This window comes from Nothoprocta perdicaria, unplaced genomic scaffold (assembly GCF_003342845.1).
Source record: "Nothoprocta perdicaria isolate Ctin4 unplaced genomic scaffold, notPer1 scaffold_18, whole genome shotgun sequence".
In the NCBI taxonomy this organism is placed as follows: domain Eukaryota; kingdom Metazoa; phylum Chordata; class Aves; order Tinamiformes; family Tinamidae; genus Nothoprocta; species Nothoprocta perdicaria.
The window spans coordinates 112321-126824 of NW_020454982.1; the positions used below are offsets into that span (position 1 = coordinate 112321).

Here is a 14504-nt window from a genome sequence, read left to right on the forward strand (position 1 = left end):
TGCCTGCCCGCCCCGCTGCGTGTGGGGCTGCCGCGCTCCTGCGAGCCCTATATATAGAGGCCGCCCTCGCCCTCTAGTGTCCAACCTCCCGCTGGGAACCTTTGACCGCGCCGGCTCCGCGCGGCCCCCCCGCCGCCTGTGCACGCGGGGTGTCCCCAGCTCCGCGCTCCCGAGCCCCGCGCGCCCCGCGCGCCGTACCTGCCATCCAGGCGCACCGCGGGATCCGGCTCCTCGCTTCCAAGCGGGAGGCAGGAAGGAGACGCCGAAGCCGCGGGACCCGCCGCAGCCTAAATTCACCCGAGGAAGATCTGCAGAGGAAACGTTTTAAATAACATAGTGATGTCTGAAGCAAATACATAAATAAAAGGGTGTCATTCTTTGTCCTGGATGTCCTAGTAAGTCAGAAACTTGTGACACAGTAACTTGCTTGCTCAGAAAGGCTTTGACACATTCCTGGCACTTAATAATAAATGACAAAGTCTTAAACAGGAAACAAAATTACAGCACACAAGAAACCCATTTTTTGTACCACATACTGCACACGTGAACCTCTGCTTCAGGAGCAAAAAGCAGTAGATTCAGACTCCAGGATCCCGTCAGGGGAACAGATTCTGCAGTTGCAGCAGGGAAAATACAAACTGAGCTGAGTACGGAATGGTGCCTTCACTTTGCAGTGTGAATCAATTATAAATTCTTTCTGCACATGGTCAATACTTTCTAAAAGTGTACATGTTGCTTTTAATGCATTGGCAGTTCCCAAAAGAGGCGTTTCTATGCTCAACTTGGAGCTGTAGCACAACCAACACACCAGCAGTAACTGAGCAAGCTCACGCCACAGACAAAAACCCTCAGGTCTGTGACAGAAACAAGTTTTGGGTGCCTTCGGGTCTACAGCAAAACCCCACCACTGCATCTGACTGCCTGGATTCTGCTTGCTCTTCTCAGGCAATCCCATTCATAGGAAAGGGGTGAATCTGGAGCTTGACATTTTCCCTACTGGGAGACACGGTCTTCTGGGACCTCAGCTGGCTGTTCGGTTTCGCTCCGAGGCCTTATCTGGCCCCGAAGCCAGCAGGAACAGGGGCAGGCCACGTGTGGTTAAAATAAAGGGTCACTGCTGTGCAAAAAGACCAACGTGTAACTGTTGGTCACTTCCTAGCTCTACCCATGCCTCTGTAGTCACAAAACACCCTCACTTCTTTTATAATCATTTTGAAATTAAGGCCTAGAAACACATTAAAAGGAATCCAAAGTAAATCAGAAAGTTTAGGATCAGATTCCATTCCTAATTACTGCAATTAACGAACAAGTCCCCACAATTTAAGGACTGGTTTGCTCAGTATTTTTAACACAGACCCCTTTTATGTAAGTTAAGAACTTTAAAATCATCTCTTTTTAACACAAAAACATAAATTCCTGCTCATTTTTTTTTAATATAGTATCAAATGAGACTCCCTGACTTACTCAACAAGTAAGATCATTCTTACCCTGTTCTTGTCTCACCTTCTACAGCAACAGAAACATTTAGAAGCTGATACACTCGGGCACTCTGGCAGCATAAAAGCACATTTCTACATGTGCTTTTATCAACAGTGTTCGACACCAAATATTTCAGATCTGAAAAGTTCTGCCCTGTTGCTTCAGTCTGGTGTGTGCGGGTGCCAGCTCGGCTGCCCGCGCGCGGAAGGGCGTCCGCTGCGCGTTCCGGATCCCTGAGACAGCCCCGCTGTCAACTCTTGAGGGTGCTATTCTTCCATCTCAGAGTAGATGTTGCTGCTCGTAGCTAGGGAGGATTAGGAAAGCTGCTCTGGAGCTCTAACAGGGCTGAAAGGCACTTACACCAAGGCGCTTGTATGGGTTTCTGTTAGTAGGGAAGGAAACTGAAAATTATTATCATGAAAGAGTGCAGATATATTTGCTTTGTAACTTTTTTTTTTTTCTGTGATGATTTTTTAACCGTTCCAGAGCTCTGAATCCTCACTCACTCCCCTGATGTCAGCTCTCGTCCTGTTCTCTGCCCTCGCTCCTGTGACTGCAAACGGGAGCTCTCTCGCACGTCCAGCTGCGGTACCCAGGCTGCTGAGCGCGCAGCGAGTTGCACAGGACTCTGCTTTTCGGTCCTCGTGCGTGGCAGGATGTTTAGAGCACAGCGCGGAGCAGCCTGGATGGGCACTGTGGAGGAGGAGGAACAGGGCAGAGGTCCCTGGAATGTCAGTGGGACGATGCCCTCAGCCAGGGGCAGCACGGAGCCCTGAGCACACCAGGGAAGCAGGCAGGGATGGGGCAGTAGTTTCATGTGTGAATAAAAAGCTGGCAACCTACCATCTTACTTCTTGTGCTGTAATAAAACACAAATTTCTCCCCTCTCCCATGCTTTCTGCCCCAGGGAGGGGAAACATGATCCTGCGTGTGTAAAAGCTGCCACATCATGACAATCTTCAGCAGAAAAGTCTTTATGTGCCAACCCCCTTGGAAGCCAGCGGATCAGTATGCAGCATGGTATGTCAAGCAAAGAGGACCTTCCCTTCAGCTGGGAAAGGCAGCTGATCACCACTGCTGATGGGCAAAGTTGGCCCAGTGACAGATGATCAGATTACTTATCGTTACAGCTATTCTCCTTTGGAGAAGCTACGCTCCAGTGTGAAAAACATTAAAACATGCTCTCTTCTCTTTTCTGACCATTCCTCTCCTTGTCTTCAGGGTCTCTTATGGCTGTGTCTTCAACCTGTGTTGTCCTGGTGCTCTACTCATTTCTGGCTGCTCTCCTGAGAGTCGAGTCACTTGCAAGCACCACGCCAGCTAACTGAGAGTGTGTTTTCACTCCCTTCTGCTCACCTCCTTCCAAAGTGGAGCTCATAACTCAACCCATTTCCAGCTTGTCACTTGTGGTCTTGTATGGTCAGGCTGTGAAACCTGGTTTACCTGCCCCCATATTTTGTACATGGCTAATGAGCCATTGCAAACAGAGTTCCTCTTGTACAGTTAGGATCATATTTCAGTGATTACACTCCTGGTGTCCAGAATATCCTGAATGCTTTTCAGATGCTGGACTAAATTCTGTTCCAAAGTTTTGCTCCCCATCTCTCATCCCACTGTTTCTTTCCACATTATTAAACTGTCGCCTTTGCCTCCCAACTTCCTGCAATGATGTTTAGAATTCTTCTATTAATATGTATCAATTATCTCCATGCTTAACATTCGGTCTATCGACAAAATCATCCACTACCCTCTAGTCTTTTACCTCAGGCTACACAGTAACTTGCCTTGTTTCCCATCTGAATTTATTTTTCAATCTTCTATCTTGCATTTTTTTTTTCTCATCATGAATAGTTCATAATCTTTAATTCATTCACGCTTACATCTTCCTGGGAGGTGGAGCAGTCTTGCTACTCTCTGTTTTACAGCTAAAGTGCTGGGAGACTGAGTGACTTGCCAAGGCCACACAGGAAATAAGTGGAAAAGGGAGGAATTTCAGCTTTCCCATGTCCTGAGCTAATATCACAACCAGTGAGCATCCAAAACTTCCACTGTTGCTTCCCTACATTTGAAACACTTTATTTTTCACACACTTCCTTGCAATTTCTACATTTTTGATGGAAAAGTTAAATTAACTTTTATCTTGAAATACATTTATTTCTAAAGTGAATTGCCAAGAAAATGTCATTCTTTTCCTTTTGATTTTGCCATTGTATGGTTTAAGGGAACATATAGGAAATACAGCTTATTTTTACAGATCCTACCACTACCTCACTGAACTGAGCATGAGGACTCACTGGTCTGTGCAGAAAATGGTTCAGACCTTTAGCTAGCAGAAAAGTTACACAGCAGTAACTGTAACACACACACTGCTGGCCATTTCCCAGCTCTGCTTTTAGAGGTACAGTATTCCCAAATACATTCTGACGATTGCAGCTGGCAATTATATTATTCATTATATAATAATAAAAAGGGGTTTAACCTGCTGGTGAGTCCAGAAATCACAAGACAGCTCCCTACCTGTGCTCACACACCGGTCTATGGGGACCTCAGGCTCACAACTGACCCTGAATTGCACCTAAAACTAAATACCAACATAACACAGGCAAGCCATAAAGCCAGCTGGACCCTCCATCTGAGTTAGCATCGTTATTTAAGGATATCCTGCTAGTTAGAGCCATATCATCCCCTCACTCAAAGTGTTCTGTGATTATCAGCTCCTCTTAAGAATATTCAGTTGCAATTTGAACTAAGCTGCTAGGAAGCAGCCAAGGCTGAACACATGTCCTGGTGACTGTCCTAGGGCACATCTTCACGAACACTGCACTGTGACACTGCAACACAGGGAAAAATAATGATTTTTTATTATATTTATTTATTTAGCGCTAGGATTTCAAGAATATTCATGCAGTCATCCCGTAGCAGTATTCATATATATATGCTTTTAATGCAACAAATATTTTACCACAACTTTAGCAACATGCAAGGAGACCATTAAAAAGTCCGTTTCCAATCTTCTGGTTTTCAGAAGGTACATTTACCAAGACAAGTTAATACACTTTGGGAAAGCCACCTAAGTGATGAAAAAACTTACCACGGACTTAGAAATAACTTTTGATCACCCTCAAAGGATTTCGTAAAAGATGATGATACAGTATGGGTTAGGCTTTATCATCCTTTCCAAGCAGTTCTTGTTTGTGCTGTGGACATGATCTTGGAGTTATCTGAAAAAAAAAAAAAAACCATGAGGACATAAAATGTGTTAGGCACTTTCCAAAAGCATAGTAAGGAAACCCTTTGCTATAGAAAGAATTTACAAACAAGAGAACAAGATATGAGAAGTAAGAGTTAGGGCCAGGAAAGGAAGAGGAAGACTAGCTTACAAAAATAAGGTTATGCAATTTCTTCACTATGTATTTTAACTTGTGACACATCCTGTCACAACACTTAGTCACAGGCATTGGTCTAGCACTCTCCTTGAAATCAACTTTTACTCTCCTGTAGAGGAGATTACCACAGGGATCTAAGCTAATCTGAAGAGCAAAAATGTGACAGAAAGTTACATTCTGTAGAAAGCCTCAGGCTGGTTTGCTGCAGAGAAGCACTTTTCCTACTCTGTTGGGAAATTCCAATGGATGAAAACTGAACACGGATCATCACAGAACTCCGGGATCTGATGGGCTTTCTGCATTACCATTTTTCTTGCATTCAGGTTATTGTGTGATTCACAGGTCACACAGTGAGATAGTCCCACTCTCCTGTAGGGTACGTTTTTTGATTCTCAGCCTGCAAACTTGATACTCAAACTATCATTGGAATAAAGTGCTTGGAGGCGAAAAGACAAAAAAATCCCCACTTTTTGTGCAACCCATCAATTATTAGAGTCATAAAGAATGCTACATTTCAGTGGCAGAAATGTTTGGGACCAAATTGGCATGTGTTTTAGAAGATGAGTTTTTATAAAGTACTGAATCTCTACAATTAGAGAGCAGTTTTATTGCTCAGTGTGAATTTTGCCTTGTACCTGGAAGTCTGACCCTGCTGTTGAGCTAAATTCAGCTTTCTCTAATTATCTCATTGCCAGCCAGGGGATTACAGGCATGAGTAATCTAAGCAGGAGTCGGCCTACTAAATGGAATGAAAAATGTTAAAGGCACCGAGAGGGACGGGAAGCCTGGGAAAGTGCTGAAGAGTTAGCAGGGGACGTCACAAATGACTCCCAACCACTGATCAAAAACCAGCCAGTACACAAGAAGCAACGGAAACACAGAGGAAGGAAGCAAGTCAGAAACAATCTTGGCTGGAGAGCAACTGCAGTTTTCTTATCAGTTTCAAGCCAATCATAGTGATACTACCGGGATCAGAACTTCCCCTGACTCTGCTCGGAAGAGCTGCTGTGCAAAGACGAGACTTGGGCAGCGGCTCCGCTTCCAGGCTGGGATCCTACCTGCCACATGCTGAGCCCACCGCGGAGGGCTGGGACGGGCTGAGCACACGGCAGCTGCCGGGGCAGCGGCGACTCCGGCGGCAGCTCCGGCGGCCGGGACTGGACAGGGCCCTGCGCTCCCTGCAGCGGCTCCAAAGGTCGCTGGAAAACATCCAGCGAAAGGAGCCGGCACTCCCAGGCGCAGAGATAACACCCATTTTGCCTTCCAAGTCTTCACAGAGGGGTTACACACATAACCTTCAGCACTGCAAGCCTGTTAATAAAAATAGGGAGAAATTACTCACTGCATGAGTCCTGTAAGACCTTTGCGTTTAATTTTTGTTGTTGTTTAAACTGGAATTTTGTGCTTTAGGTTAAACAAGTCTTTACCTTAAGCCCAATGAGAGTTAAACACCAACTAGATGAGTCTGATTTCCCCTGGTTGGCTCACAGTCCCTCAAAAATTTAGAAGCTAAAGTAGGGAAGTAACAAATGTATTTTGAAGTTTTATGGTAAAACAGTACCACAAACTATGATGTTTGAAGCAAATAATTCATTTTAGTTTCTAAAGGCAGCTGCCCCCTGAGCTACTGAATGTCTCAAATAAATACTGCAGAATTCATATAAATAAAACCAAAGGACCTCTTTGGATGGAAGCCATAATCTTTTTCATTTGCTTTCTGGAAGCAAGGATTAAATGATTTTTAGCTTTACTAGTTTACTTGCAAGAAGTTTTCGTGCCGAAATACTCATAAAGCACCATTGAAACCAGGGTGCCCTTCGACTAGGAGGTGGCAAGGGTGCTGTGTGACTTGCTCGAGCAACTGATTCATGCACTTCACTGCGGGGCTAAGTGTAATCAAAGCCGAGCACTCAGCAAGAGCCCGGGGCTGGGAGGGCTCTAATGCCAAGCAAAGAGCCCCTGCAAACTACTCGTGTTTCTAAATGAAAAATGAACCAGCTCTGCAAACAGGTCGCTATACAGCAAAAATGTGTTTTATTTCTTTTTTAATGCAGAAATGTTTTTTTTTTTTTTCTGTTCCAGTGCTGTGATTAAAGATAGGAAATGGGCATAAGTTTCTGGAGCCTAAATTGTCCACTCTGAATAATTCTTCTAGGTCTAAATAATTAAACTAGATGTTAATCTTGCATAAATTGCGCATGATATTAATATCATCAAAAGTCCTACATTTCTTAACGAGCTCAACATTACATGGAGTTAATGGGAAATGTGAGCAGTACAAACATTTATGACATACTTGTGGTAAATAGGAGGACATAAAGTGAAATCTAATATAACAAAGTAAAATTTTATTTTAGAAAAATAAGACCTATATTTTGTCAAAAGCAATGTCTTTCATATTTTTAATAAAATGAGTTGCACCATGCTAAAAAAAAGGCAAAACATTTTAGTTGGGTGCTAGAGTACTGAATTTTGTTGTAATAAATATAAGATTTTAAAAGGAAGATGATGATTCGAAAATCTACATGATATAGAACCTATAACACAAAGAGTATGAATCTTTTTAAATAAAGAAAGGATCTATACTGCTTATCTGTAAGCCAGCAGCAAGAAGAGAAGGATAGAGAATGTAGCTCAGCACAGAACCCATTGCTCCCCAGTTAGAGAAACAATTCCTTGCAGGTACCATAGCCAACACAGTTGGTGGTTTAGGCTGGATAAGAAACTACAGTTGATAGCAGGTCATTCTTTCCCACCCTCTCTATTCCAAACTCCCACAAATATCCTGGCACCTTTCAGGCAGGCTTAGTGAATGGAAGTACTTATATAACTAAGCAGAGAGCTCATGGATCACTTATATTTAACTTGAGTCATCTAGAGATCATTTGGATCTGAGGTGGTGTCTAGACCTCTCACCACATGGGAATGATTTTTCTCCTTTATGAATAAGCAGAAATAAACACTGGTTACCCTGCACAGCGTGTCACTGATACCACACTGAGGCCCCTCTCTCTTCTTTTGTATGGAAGGGAAAAACCTTGTGGGACTCCTAACGACTGCTGTTGTCTCTTACACAAATCTGTGTAAACCCAGCTGCTAACTCCACTGGATATGCAAAAAAACAGGCTTGTATTTTACGGAAGACAATCAAACCTTGTGTATTGGTGTCTCTGTTACATTAAGATGATCATTTCAGGGTTTTGCAGGAACAAACATTGTCTTTAAGAAAAAAAATAATTGATTACACAGTTAGATTCCTCTTCAAAATCTGCACCGTTCATATTCTAGCTTGAAAGTAATGCAGAAAATAAATGCGTGCATTCAGGAACAATACACAGACTTTTACATTTCTGCCAAAACTACAATATGAATAGGAAGAGTCTGAGATATATATTAATATGCACACAATCCATTTTTTTCTTTTCTACATAAATGAAGCTTTTGTTATCATGATGATCCCCATGAGCATCTCTACAAATGTTTCCTTAATAACTTTGTATCCATTGGCTGATTTGAAACAATTCTGAGAAACAGAAATCCTGGAAGGATTTGAGGTCTTATGAGTTTTATGCAGGCAAGTAACAAGGATCCCATAAATGTATCAACAGTGGGAAATGCCACCCTATAGATTGTATATATTGGGCACTAATATCTGCCTGCAAAAAGGCTAAACATTTAAACTGTGTGACATATTTAAAGTGAAGCTCATGCCTTATCAAATTAAAGCTAAGTCTTCAGGAAACCAGACTTTGCTCTGGTGCCCCTTGGCCTACTTGTTTCAGTGTGCTCAGAGCTAGTTAGTCCAATTCACCTCGCAGAGCTGGAAAATGAATCCTTGGGTCTACACATTTTGGGCTAAAAGCAAGCAAACAAACAAGACCCCACACCTAGAGGTGCAGAAGCAGAACAGGAGGCATGTATCAAACTCTGTTGAAAAGCTTGCTAGAAGTCTGTTTAAAAGCACTCAGAAAGGATCTAAAATCTTGCATGAAAGAACTTCAGGTCTAGTATCTGAGAGCTGTCTGTGAGCTCCCATTAAAATTATGGGCACAGCGAGTGTCCCTTATCTAATAAAATCCTCAGACATATGCATTATTTGGCAATATCCACAGTATCCTCTACTAATGATACACACCAGAGCTTAATAAACTTCTCTGCGTTAGGAGAACGTCCAAAAGACTGAAATATTTTGTTACAAATCTAACTATATTAAATGCATTGGTATTTGTGCCCAGGGCTTTCCAGTTATAATGGCACCAACACACAACAACCAACGTCAACTTGTTAATGGAAAACTAGTCTTCCATAGCTGGAGTTTTCTGGAACTAGTTGCCTGGGTACATATGTGTATATGTGTACATATGTATATAAGTGTTGGGAGCACTTATACACCTGTGTGTACTCATCCTTTCTTCATGTCTTTGGTAAAAAAGATCAGTACATGTGCTGCAAATCTCAATTTTGTCTCACCTGCAGAGTCCCTTACTGTCAAAGGGCAGTCCCTTACTGTCAATTTGTATAAACAGAAAACAGGCAGAGTAAACAACTGTAGAGCCTATCCTCTCACCAGGGCTCTGTTTCTTTTTTTCTTTTCAAGCGCCTCTTCACTGAACTTCTATGGTATTTCAAAGGTAATATAAGGTTTCAGGGAATAATAAAGCCCTTGGTAAGAAAGAAGTTTGGGTCCTTATTTTCCCAACACCATCAGAGGGAAGGAGAAAAGGAGCTATGCTTCTCCAATTTCACAGTTATTTATTTATTTATTTCCCAAGAGTATTTATTTTAGCCTTCTGTCATAAAGAACCATTTTAAAAACAGGGTAAAATTCATCCCTAAAACTCTTTACTTTTTTGGGTATCATTTGAATAGGGCAAAATTCTCCATTTGCCTATTCCCCGTGACAAATAATGCCCCAGTAATTATGGGTGGGGATTTTTAGGCAGTGACTGATGATGCCTTGGAAAAAAGCCATGGCACTGTGCATTCAGCAGCTAAGCTATCTAAATCCCTGCAGACTTCATTTATGCTTTTGGGAATATAGGACAGGTGTGGCAGTTACTAAACCTGGATACTTGAGAATTCACCTCTTATTCCCAGGTGTGGGCCATTAATTCTCGCTCAGACTTGTTTGGTTCTAACAAGTCTGTTTTGAACCAGATTTTACATATACGCACACAATACATAGCATTTTCCTTTGAATGCATTTATCTATTGGTTTTTAACCATTTTTTGCTATTTTTGCAGCTTCATCTCGCCTTTTATACACAGAAGTAAAACACCATATTGATCAGTGGCTGTCTAAAAATCCTCAGCATAATCCTCAAAAACCAAACTTGCACGCTGTACTAAGCTTAACACAGCTACTGAAGAAGCTCAGCTAAATCCGCAGCCAGGCCCCAGTGAAATTCACAACAGAAGTTACACCGGCTCTTATTGGAGCACTAGGTGTCAAAGCACACCCAGGGAACACCTAAACACACGTTCATACCCTGTGACAAGAACTGTAAAATCCTTGTTAAAGCGTAGCACTCCCTTTTTGTTAGATGCTCTTCCAAATCTCTGAACACTTCAGGGGAATGTGACACACCTAGAGCTTTCTCCCAAACCTCCAGCGACACAGGCATTTTTTTTTTCAGTCACATACCTACAACAAGGCTCCTAATCCCATATTTAGACATCTGAATGTAAGGTCATAGACAGGAAGTCTCAGCTGCTTCATGGACTTTGAAAGGTCCTGTGGCTACTGAGCACTAAGGAACATCTACCCACCTTTATTTAGTCAACTGATGTGTCTAAGTATGTGCTGCTATCAGGGAATTTGCCAGGTGATTTGATAAATCACTGAGGTGAAGTCCAAATCCCTGCCAGCACAAGGACTAAGCAAAGGCTGGGAAATGGTTTCACTCCACAACAGACTTGACCTTCAACTAAATTTTCATGAATAGAGAGGCCTCTGAAGTTTGATTGTTGAAAAAAGAAAAAAGCCCAGCAGCCAAAACAATACATGAAAACATTAACCTAACAAAAATGGGCATAACTGGCTCCTTTACCTATGCATCTGCCTGATTCTAAAAGAAGACATAGGCACAAAGCAAATTTCTGTCTGCTTGTTGGTCCTTCTCTTTCTGAGAAACATCCTCTTTATTCTCCATGCATCACTGAGTTAATAACCCCTTCTATAGAGCAGTATCACTTACTCTAGACATCTCAGTAACTTTCATATTTTGATAGCTAGAAACAGGGAAAATAGGATTGGAAGATGCAGTAAAAAGAGAATTAGGAGCTGTAAATACTTTGTTGCAAGAATTATTAGCTGCACAGAGAGAAAGAACAAAGGCAATGGATTTTTTCCTGTAAATGAACTCCAGGCAGTGTTACAATAAAATGGATGTTTGCTATTAGAATAGAATGGTTCTTTTCTTTACTTAGTATTTTCTAGAACAAAAGCACTGCAACTTTCCAAGGCTTTAGTGAGTCAGTGCTAGAGTTAGAAGTACAGTCTTGAAATGGTGATTACCACTAAGTATTGCTCTCCTTGCTCTTCACCTATTCACAAAAGCTGCTACTGACTAACACTCTATTAATAGTCAAGTTCCTACCATTTAAGCCATTAGGTTTCTACCAAATCTGACTGAGAAACTACTTAGAAATTCTGTGCTTTTAAAGTGCAAGCTTTTTTCAAACAAATGAAAATAACAGAGGTACTGATAAGAGGTGTTCCTTTAAGATTTTTTTTTGAAACGCAGTTTTCTGACTGAACAAGATTGCTGATAAATGCAGCTCAGCAGCCCTTTCGCTTTCTGGTGCTCTTACAAACTTTAGCTATACAAACTTTAGGTTTCTAACAACATTATTTTGATCTTCATGTAGGTCAATCCTGAATGCAAAAGATATTTATTATGAAACCAAGGTGCAAGGGCTATACCAGGACAGTTGTACGATCATAAGATGGGGGAGAACCTCTATTACAGACTCTGTATTTCTAGGATGTCCCTTAAAGAATTGCCACCAACTTGGGGAACACAAAGAATGCGATCAGCTTCAAGAAAACCTACATTGAGCGAAATGGCAATGTGAGCTAACTTTTCTTTTTGTCATCTTTTTTCCATGTCTAAGCAGACAGCAACACCCTGCTTTCTCATTATTTGTTATGATGTAACTCTATCTCCATGATTAATATTAAAACGCATTGGATGGTGCTGGGGAGAAGGGAGATAACAGATCTACATCATTTCTGCTCTGGGTGACTTCTATGGGAAGACAGAAGATTTTCGTATCATTTCGTATATTTGACTTGAAATACATTAGTACACTGGCACTGTGTCTTTTGACCTAGGGAGGTCTATTTCCACATTTAAAATAATAAAAAGTACTCTAAGTACACACTGTTCTACAGATACATATAATTTCCTCTGCTCTAAATTACAAAAAAGCAAATGATTGAATTATCATTCAGAAAAATTCAAAGTGTATGGATGTTAGAGCAGAAGAAAATCTGCTCACATCATGTGTGAAAGGTAAACCTTCAATAGAAATGCACAAGTCTGAAGTAAAAAACCTAGTGAAGACTAAGCAGGAGGGAATATGAGGTAAAAAAGAACACTTAGAAAAAAAAGTACACTTTAAAAGATGTACACTTTAAAAGATGTTGATTGCAGTCCAATGTGTTTGCATGGTTTTTATTTTAGGACAAAGAATTAACTGCCCCAGAAGAACAAGCCAAACACTGCAGTCAGACACAAAATAAGGAGGACTGAAAAAGCAACAAAATAGTTTGCACACACTGGAAGGGGAAGGTCTCCCAAAACTTCTTAAACATATTTGTAAGGGTTAAGGTAGCCTGCTGAGCTCTGCAGGGCTATATCACTGCATCAATTTCATTTTGGGGGGAATTTCAGTTAACCAGCTGCAATAAAATTCAGTATAATGTGTAAAACTTTTGGTTAATTGCACTGCCCCCAAACCAATTCATCACTAATGTGAATCATAGGTAGCTGGCAATAAAGAGGAACAGTTACCCCTTTTCCCTTTACCTTCTGCCTTTGATTTTTGCAGACTGTTTCTTTTCCTAACAGGCTTCTTGTGATTCTCTGTAGGTTATTCGAGGATGCTGACTATCTGTGCAGTCTTTATTTCAAGGAATAGAACCTTTAAAGAATCAGGAGACTGGGTTACACAAGTGAAAATAAGATACCTTTAAAGGTAATAAACACCATTATGCCCAGTCTCCTGGGCAGGGGGTTGCTATGGGAACCCACCAAGCAGCAGAGTGAGAGGATTCCACCCTTGGGAATGGGCCGGCTCACGACGCGGGAGCCCATCGGAACCGCACGGCTCGTGTAGCTCGCGGATAAGCAGGTAAGGAGGTTATTTCCATAACAGCAGCTGTCTGTATGTTCTTTGCGATTATTTTTCAGGCTTCTTCCATCATATTTTATTTTTGCTGCAACACTGTGGGAAGGAATGAGTTTCCCTTACAAACTCTTAAGCCCAGCGTGCGATGGTTTTCATGTGATAGGCTGCAATGCCAACCAAGCGCTGGAGCTGCTTAAGTGCATGGAATTATGTATGGGCTTTAATGTTTAAGTATCAGACTCTGTGAGAATGAGGAGATCTACACTGCATTTTCCTCAGCTTTCTTTGATGAGGGTTAATAAATGGTCATAAAGTGCTCTACAATCCCAGGAAAGCACTCTAAGAGCACACACTTACTTAACTATTATAAATGCAGGATAATGTTTAATGCTTACCTGGAATTTTAGCTCTAGTTATAGATGGATGAGTCACCATCAGAGAAAATGTAACAGTTTCAGCTGACAAAATGCAAAAAAAAAAAAAAAAAAGAAAAGAGAGAGAGAAAGTTAAAACACATACTTGATGACTGACAAAGAAACAGCATTTTTATAGCAGGGAGCGGAGTAAAACTGTTCCCAAGGACTAACAGCCCAAGTTCTTTTGCAAATAAAACCCCCATTGGGCTTGGGCCTTACAGAAACAACGGCAGAAAGCCTGCACAACAGGAGACAGACGTGAAACTCGTGAACGAGCAGCACGGGCTGCTTTCCGCGCTCCGAGCCCGCTCCGACCTCCGTCACCTCGCGCCCGTCACGCTCCGGGAGCTATGGGCACGTTGAACGCAGGCAAAACCTGAGACCAGCTTAAGACAAACTCTATCTTTATGGAGCACGCGCTCCGGCATGACTTAGGAGACACGAACCAAGCCACAGGGGAAGGTTTAAGGGCTGAAAATCCTTCTCTAGAAGGAAGGGGCATCAAACAAACACGAAGGAGAGGTTTTTTGTGGAAGAAAATTCACCAAAAATCCATGAAATTTGGGGATCAGTGGGGCCGCCCCGGGCCAAGAGGAGCTGGGGACGCCCGGCCCGGCCCGGCCCGGCCCGGCCCGGCCCGGCCCGGCCCGGCCCGGCCCGGCCCGGCCCGGCCCTGGCGCTCGCTCCCGCCCCCCGCCGCGGGGCGCGCGGCCTCCCCGCGCAAAACGCCGCCTCTCCCTTTAAGAGTGTTGACGGGCGCCTGATTGGCCGCGGGCGCGGCCAATGCGGGCGGCGGTTGCGTCACCCCGCGGCGGGAGCCCGGGCGGCCATTGGCGGGCGCGCGGCGGGGGGCGGGCGCAGCGCGCCG

At 42.7% G+C, this 14504-nt stretch overlaps 1 protein-coding gene and 1 long non-coding RNA gene across 3 annotated transcripts in view; both read right to left on the bottom strand.

The window, feature by feature from the left end:
- Positions 1-228, bottom strand: part of CEBPA (CCAAT enhancer binding protein alpha) — a 2339-nt gene extending 2111 nt beyond the window's left edge. Inside the window, exon 1 of the mRNA XM_026036558.1 lies at positions 199-228. The gene's annotated coding sequence lies outside the window, so the exon portion shown is untranslated. The remainder of the gene's footprint in view (positions 1-198) is intronic.
- Positions 229-4326: 4098 nt separating this feature from the next.
- LOC112945039 lies at positions 4327-14260 on the bottom strand. 2 transcript variants are annotated; one of them, XR_003248929.1, is made up of 6 exons: positions 14182-14260; positions 13616-13678; positions 13124-13316; positions 12899-13013; positions 5924-6176; positions 4327-4700 (listed from the first exon to the last, which is right to left on the bottom strand). It is a non-coding gene; the product is annotated as an uncharacterized LOC112945039 (long non-coding RNA). The 2 variants fall into 2 exon arrangements; XR_003248928.1 differs by lacking the exon at positions 14182-14260 and adding an exon at positions 13856-14160.
- Positions 14261-14504: the final 244 nt, after the last annotated feature.